The following is a 7,409-nucleotide window of genomic DNA, read 5'->3' on the forward strand; positions in this document are numbered from 1 at the left end:
TTGCGTTTCTTCTTCTTTGATTTGTTATCCAGGCATCTTAGCCATTTTAGTGAAGGGAACGTTGAAGTGACAATGACTAGGTTTAAAATGTCCCTTATCAGAAAGTTCAACCTCAGTCCTTTGATGTTTATTGAACACATTTTCATATAAAGTTGGCGCTTCATACGGAAAAATGGCTTTGAAATTGACCCTAATCCTTCTTTGGGCTCTGTAAATGTCGTTTGGGGCTATGGTTGTAAAATGGTATCTACTGGTCTATAGAACGCGTCTTTTTGATTTTTTAGCACATTTGGAAACGGTTGATTTTTATCCCTACCATTGTTTCCAAACATTATATAGGAATGTTTTGTGAACAACGGATAATAGCCACTACTGAGTACTCGCATGTGTAGCAAAAGTGAGCGTACATACTCACCCTGGTCGTACAGCCGTTGTCCGTTGCCCGTCTTCATCTGTCTGTACAAATCATTACCTTTGGATTTTTCTCGAACGCTATGAAGTGAAGAAACACCAAATGTTGCAAAATGTTGTATGACCCCAAGAGCTCAAAAAAGATACTTGAGAACCTTGACCTTACCTTAAGGTCAAGGTCACAGGGAGAATGAATGTGGTCTAAAAACTGCAAAATTTCACATTGTGCCAGTTTTCTGGAAAACAAATTAAAAACAGCGGGCTTAGTTTTGTATGGTATACAAGAAAAAGAAAGCCTTATCTTCTGATACCATTTTGGTTGACCTCGCTTCAATGTCAAGGTCACAGGGGACCTTCAAAGTTGGATTGTATACATGTTTTGAAGTGACCTTGACCCTGAACTATGAAAAAATCTTTCAAACTTCATAATTGTGTGGGGCACATGTTATATACTGATATTGAGCCACATTTAATCACATATCATCAAGGTCAAGGTCCTTTTGCCCCTTATGAAATGTGACTGAAACGGGCAATTGAATCACTAAAAGTGACAATGTCTCTTTGTAGAAAGTGCCAATAAGTATGTTTATGCTTCCTATGTCTTGAATTGATAGCCTTGTGATGTGTGACCTTTGATGATCTTGACCTTGGCCAAAGGTCATGTGTAATTTGGTAGGAAAAATCTGTAAACCAGTTCTAATAGTGTACAATGTCCTTGCCAGCTTCAGTTGTTAGACCTTCACCTTCAAGGTCACCTGAAGGTCAAGGTCACTTTAAGACAAAGGTCAAGCATGAGAGTCGCATGGGCTTTGCTTTGTTAAGATTTTTTACCAAGACACATGGATTTCTTTACCCGGCTTGGTCACATTTTTCATAGGGGTCAATGTGACCTTGACCCTAACGATATGTGACCAGATGTGGCTCACTATGAAATTCTAACAAACGCCCCACTCAGTGTTTAAGTTTGTAAGAGATATCGTCCATAGTAAAGTTAAAGGGGCAAGCTCACATCAAAATATGTCTACAATTCAACTTTGAAGGGCTCCTCTGACCTTGACCTTGAAGCGAGGTCAACCAAAATGGTATCAGAAGATAAGGCTTTCTTTTGCTTGTATACCATACAAAACTAAGCCCGCTGTTTTCAATTTGTTTTCCAGAAAACTGGCACAATGTGAAATTTTGCAGTTTTTAGACCACATTAATTCTCCCTGTGACCTTGACCTTATGGTAAGGTCAAGGTTCTCAAGTATCTTTTTTGAGCTCTTGGGGTCATACAACATTTTGCAACATTTGGTGTTTCTTCACTTCATAGCGTTGGAGAAATATCCAAAGGTAATGTTCAGTACAGACAGATAAAGACGGGCAACGGACAACGGCTGGACGACCAGGGTGAGTATGTACGCTCACTTTTGCTACACATGCGAGTAGTGGCTATTATCCGTTGTTCACAAAACATTCCTATATAATGTTTGGAAACAATGGTAGGGATAAAAATCAACCGTTTCCAACTGTGCCAAAAAATCAAAAAGACGCGTTCTATAACGGTCAAACGGTCCCTTAACAGACTTGGGCGGGGTCATCTAACGGTTGGCAGACAGCACAAACACCCTGTGACTGCTCGCAAGGAAAAAATAAATCTGGATGGCAGTATGGCTACAACTACGTCGTTTAGTGTAACCATAACCCCTGAATGTATGAACAGCAGAAAAGGCTGTCTTTGACGTCACTGTATAATAAGAAGCACAAAAGGGATTTTTTGGAACTTTCTCTTGGTTGGAGACAAACATGTCCGCAATGCATTCGTGCATCAAGCTATCCATGCAGTCGTTTATTGTTGATTCTTTAGCTCCTCTATGGCAGGGGGATTTTCACTTTGTTTTCCTTCAATTTCACTATGGGAGTTGTTCTTAACATACGTTTGTTAAGAAATTTTGGCTGATTGTAAAACAGCTGTAATATACGGCAGTCCAGGTTGTCCTTCAACTGTAAAAATGAAATAATGCTCTTTAAAGTATCATTTACAACAGTGGTGGCTGTTTTCACAAGTATGCTACAAAAAACACGACAATACATAATACATAAGGAAAAGACCTAGTTGGTGAGATAGGTAAATGTTATTTTTGTGTGACAGTTCTGATGGTTTTCAAAGGGCTAATTCTTTGCTTTACGACATATGCCCAACTGAAAACGCTTTAGCAACTCAAGTGCACACGACAACCATCTAAATAGACTACATGTTCGCAGAAAACACAATACTGAATATAGAGGGAAAAATAACGGCTCTTTTTAAAAGCACTTTTAGTAGTGAAGTACTTTTAGGATTGTTTAGAATTTTTTACCAGCAGACACTCTTTCACTGCTGAGTGTCTTAGTATTGTAAGATGTGTGATTTGAATTTTGGTTTAAGGGTGCCTTTGGTTTGAACACCCCCACCCCTACGAGGCAGAAATACAAAGAAATAGAAGGAAATTGAGCCTATTTGGAACCAGACTTTAGTATGTTCCCATGGGGGGATTCACGGTGCGAATGACACTGCGTCAGCTTGTTCATTTATCTTTAGTATTTTCTTCAACTTTAACTTTTAGGACCATGTATGAGGTTGTGGCAAGCTAAATACACAACACGACGACGTCTCGGAAAAATAGTAAGGATTATATAGGGAAAAACAACAGTGTCAGTTAATGTCCGTTTTGAAGGTGTTAGTGGTTGGGGATTTTGAAAAGCATCAGACATCAGGCAGATACAATCCTTTCTGCGTGTTCTGGTGCAGAAAGAGTTTTCAGTTTATACATTGGGGTGACCAGTAGATACCGTTTTACAACCATAGCCCCAAACGACATTTACAGAGCCCAAAGAAGGATTAGGGTCAATTTCAAAGCCACTTTTCCATATGAAGCGCCATTTTTATATGAAAATGTGTTTAATAAACATAAAAGGACTGAGGTTGAACTTTCTGATAAGGGACATTTTAAACCTAGTCATTGTCACTTCAACGTTGTTCTCTTATTTGCTTGGATCATTGGAAAAGCATCTTGATTGATTGAGAATCCGAATTCGGTGACCGTCTAACCCATTCATTTTAATCTCTGTTCCGTTTCAAGGGGGACTCGAATTCGCGTGTTTGCAGGCTATGCAATTATCTGTGAGTGTGTATGTGTTTGTGTGTGTGTGTGTGTGTGTGTGTGTGTGTGTGTGTGTGTGTGTGTGTTAGTGTGTGTGTGTGTTAGTGTGTGTTTGTGTGCGTGTGTCAGTGTGTGTGTGTGTGTGTGTGCTTTTTGTGGCATTTTTCTGTCTGTTTGTCTGTCCAAGTATTTGTCCGTATGTCTGTTTCCGTCTGTCCATTCCTCTATGTATTGTCGGTCTGTCGTGCTGTCCCTCTCTCTGTCCGTCTGCTTGTCTGTCTGTCTATATATGTCATGATTTTTTTTGTTAGCCTGTCTAACTGTCAGCCTGTCTAACTGTCTGTCTGTCTCACCGTCTGTCTGTCTGTCTGTCTGTCTGTCTGTCTGTCTGGATGTCTGTCTGGATGTCTGTCAGTCCGTCTCTCTCTCTGTCTCTCTCTGTCTCTCTCTGTCTCTCTCTCTCTCTCTCTCTCTCTCTCTCTCTCTCTCTCATTATTTCTCTGAGGTTATTTTGCTAGTTTTTGACTTTGCTACAAATAGAGCTCTTTGTTGCGCAATTTTGTGATGATGTGTTTCGGCGACTTGCGTATTCAATCAGGTAATTAGTGTGTAGAATTAATTGATACTCCGTCAGATGCCTCAGAAAATCTGGGCGTGAAAGCACTCGTGTTTGGCAAGAGTTTAAAACTAGGGAAGACAAGCGGCGATTAGGAAGATTGAGCGCGAATCCTAATACAAGTTTTGATAAACTTTTCTTTTTTTTCACCGGATCTGGGCAAAGTTTTGAACAGCCTTGAAAACACGATGAATATTTACTCGGGTTTACATCAAATAATAAAATCAGATACGCAGCCGAAAGAAGAAACATAAACATAAACACAAAAGGACTAGTGAACTTCTGTACACATATTGGTAAATCGCTTCCGATTTCGCGAAATAGAGAGAGAGAGAGAGAGAGAGAGAGAGAGAGAGAGAGAGAGAGAGAGAGAGAGAGAGAGAGAGAGAGAGAGAGAGAGAGAGAGAGAGAGAGAGAGAAACTGAAACTGAAACTGAACTTTATTACCAAAGGATAGAGGTTTTAGGCAAAGCCTAATCTTACAACCTGTCCCTTATACAAACACTAAATACAGACACACATAATATAGATAGTAAAATTGACAAGGTTATTGTTACTTACAGACGTACATAATGTAAATAGTAATAAGAAAAGGGTTATGGTTTTGTATACACATTCAAAAATGGGAAAAACAATATAGTGTAAAAATTGCAGCATAGTTGCAATAATGCATTGCATATAAACATCCAAAACAACTAATAACAAAAGGGAGAAAACAAATGTGGGGAGGAATTGTCCCAATCATTCGCATGTATATCATTATCAATACATACACATAAAGAACAAATCAAAATACAAACATAACTTGACTAAGTGTAAAAAGCACTAAAATATCAGACATGAAAAGTGTTCTATTTACCCATTAAGCGGGAATGAAACTGGCGCCTAAACGTTTTCACAGAAGAGGCATTTCGGAGGGGTAGGGGTATGGAATTCCATAGAGACGCTCCTGAGAAGGCTAAACTTGACTTATACAAGTCTAGACGAGGGATGGGGGGAATCAGGTTCTGGGACCCATATCTTTTTGTGGCATGTCTGAAATGTGATTTTAAATATCCAGGAACATTATTGTTAATTACTTTGTACATAAAGACAGCCTTGTTTAGCGTCAACTGATCTTTCAAGGGAAGGAAATTAAGGAGCTTTAATTTATCATCTGTTGGCTTATTTGACTCATGCAGAATTAGTTTTGCAGCACGGCGATGAAGAGAATTGAGTCGTTTGAGATGAACATCACTGCAGTTATCAATCAATCAATCAATCAATCAATCAATGAGTCTTATATCGCGCATATTCCGTGGGTACAGTTCTAGGCGCTCTGCAGTGATGCCGTGTGAGATGAAATTTTATACGGCCAGTAGATTGCAGCCATTTCGGCGCATATTTACCTTTCACGGCCTATTATTCCAAGTCACACGGGTATAGGTAGACAATTATTAACTGTGCCTAAGCAATTTTGCCAGGAAAGACCCTTTTGTCAATCGTGGGATCTTTAACGTGCACACCCAATGTAGTGTACACGGGGGGAGGGTTCGGACACCGAAGAGAGTCTGCACACAAAGTTGACTCTGAAATAAATTTCCGCCGAACCTGGGATCGAACTCACGCTGACAGCGGCCAACTGAACACATCCCAATATCCCAGTTATCCCAAAGTGTTGAAGCAAAGTTGATATGGGGCATTATGTGAGCGTAATAAAACAACTTGAGTGCTTCCACATCGGCATAATGTCTTAATTTAGACAATAAGTACACATTTTTAAATACTAATTTGCAAATTTTACTCAAGTGAGTTTGCCATTTCAATTCTTGATCAACGGTAACCCCTAATAATTTATGCTCTTTAACTTGTTGCACTTGAGTTGAATCAATTGACAGTTGAAGTTGTAAGGGTTTTAATTGGTGTTTTTGTCTAGTTGTAATCACCATACTTTTCGTCTTAACAGGGTGAATAACCATTGCATTAGTGGTGCACCATTCTGTCATCTCATCTATACTTTTTTGAAGAGATTGGTTGACGGCTACCAAAGACTTCTGACTGGTGTGGATTGATGAATCATCCGCAAAGAACTCACATCTTACTTTCTCATCTGACACATGAAGAGGTAAATCATTTATATAAATACAGAACAATATAGGTCCTAATACAGACCCTTGAGGCACACCACTTTTGACAAAATCATTCGACGAAGTTTTACAGCTGATGAATACATATTGTTTCCGTTTTGAAAGATACGATTCGAAGAAGGCACAAGCAGAGTCATCTTTTAAGTAGCATTGTAATTTCTTTAATAATAAGGAGTGGTCTACAAGGTCAAAGGCTTTTTTAAAGTCCAGGAATAACGCTCCTGTTACTTCGGACTCATTAATAGCTGATAACCAAGTTTCACATAAAGAGCTGAGAGCAGTGTGGCATGAATGCTTAGAGCGAAATCCAGACTGAAATGGATGAAACAAATTCATTCGTTCCATATATTCCAGTAAATATTTCTGAATATGCTTCTCCAAAGGCTTAGATAAAACAGGTAAGAGGGAAATTGGTCGAAAGTTGTTAGGGTCCGTAAGATCCTTGCTTTTTGGGAGTGGCACTACCTTGGCACATTTTAAAATAGAGGGAAAAACGTTTTGTTGTATGCCAAGGTTGTAGACATAAGTCAGTGAATCAATTATGTATGGTAAAGCAAGTTTGAGCAACCGGACAGGAATCTTATCGGGACCCATTGACTTTTTATTCGCCATCTGTTCTATCAGTTTTCCAACCTCGTGGACAGTAATGGGTGGAATAGAAAACGTTTCGTTTTGAGTCAACTTTCGTCCACAAAATGTTTTTAATTTTTCTAGAGAGACATCAATATCAAGGGACTCATTCTGCGTGAGACAGGCTTTCAGTTTCTCTGCGAGCGAAATAAAGTGTTGATTAAAATCTTCTGGAGTTATTTGTGACGGAGAATTGGTCGATCTCTTTCGAGATTTATCAAGAACTTCATTCATTGCTCGCCAAATTCTAGAAGTATCTCTCTTATCAGAAAGCAATTTATTAAAATAATCTGCTTTTGCTTGCCTTACCGTTTTCAAAACTTCATTCCTTTGTAATTTGTACTCGCTTTTCATGTTATGTTCTTTAAAGAAATCACGCAACGCAATAGCCTCAATAATGTCCGATGTCAACCAAGGGGGCAGGTGGGGATGTTTCACCCTATGCTGACGTAGTGGAGCGTGTTTATCAATAATGGAACACAAAATCTCATGGAAAAGATTGCA

The 7,409-nt window shown here is 39.1% G+C and overlaps 1 protein-coding gene across 1 annotated transcript in view; it reads left to right on the plus strand.

Moving 5' to 3' along the window:
• The window catches only part of LOC138966422 (acetylcholine receptor subunit alpha-like), an 80,841-nt gene that overhangs the window by 17,310 nt on the left and 56,122 nt on the right, over positions 1-7,409 (plus strand). The window lies entirely within an intron of this gene.

The sequence above is a fragment of the Littorina saxatilis genome, linkage group LG1 (assembly GCF_037325665.1).
Source record: "Littorina saxatilis isolate snail1 linkage group LG1, US_GU_Lsax_2.0, whole genome shotgun sequence".
In the NCBI taxonomy this organism is placed as follows: Eukaryota; Metazoa; Mollusca; class Gastropoda; order Littorinimorpha; family Littorinidae; genus Littorina; species Littorina saxatilis.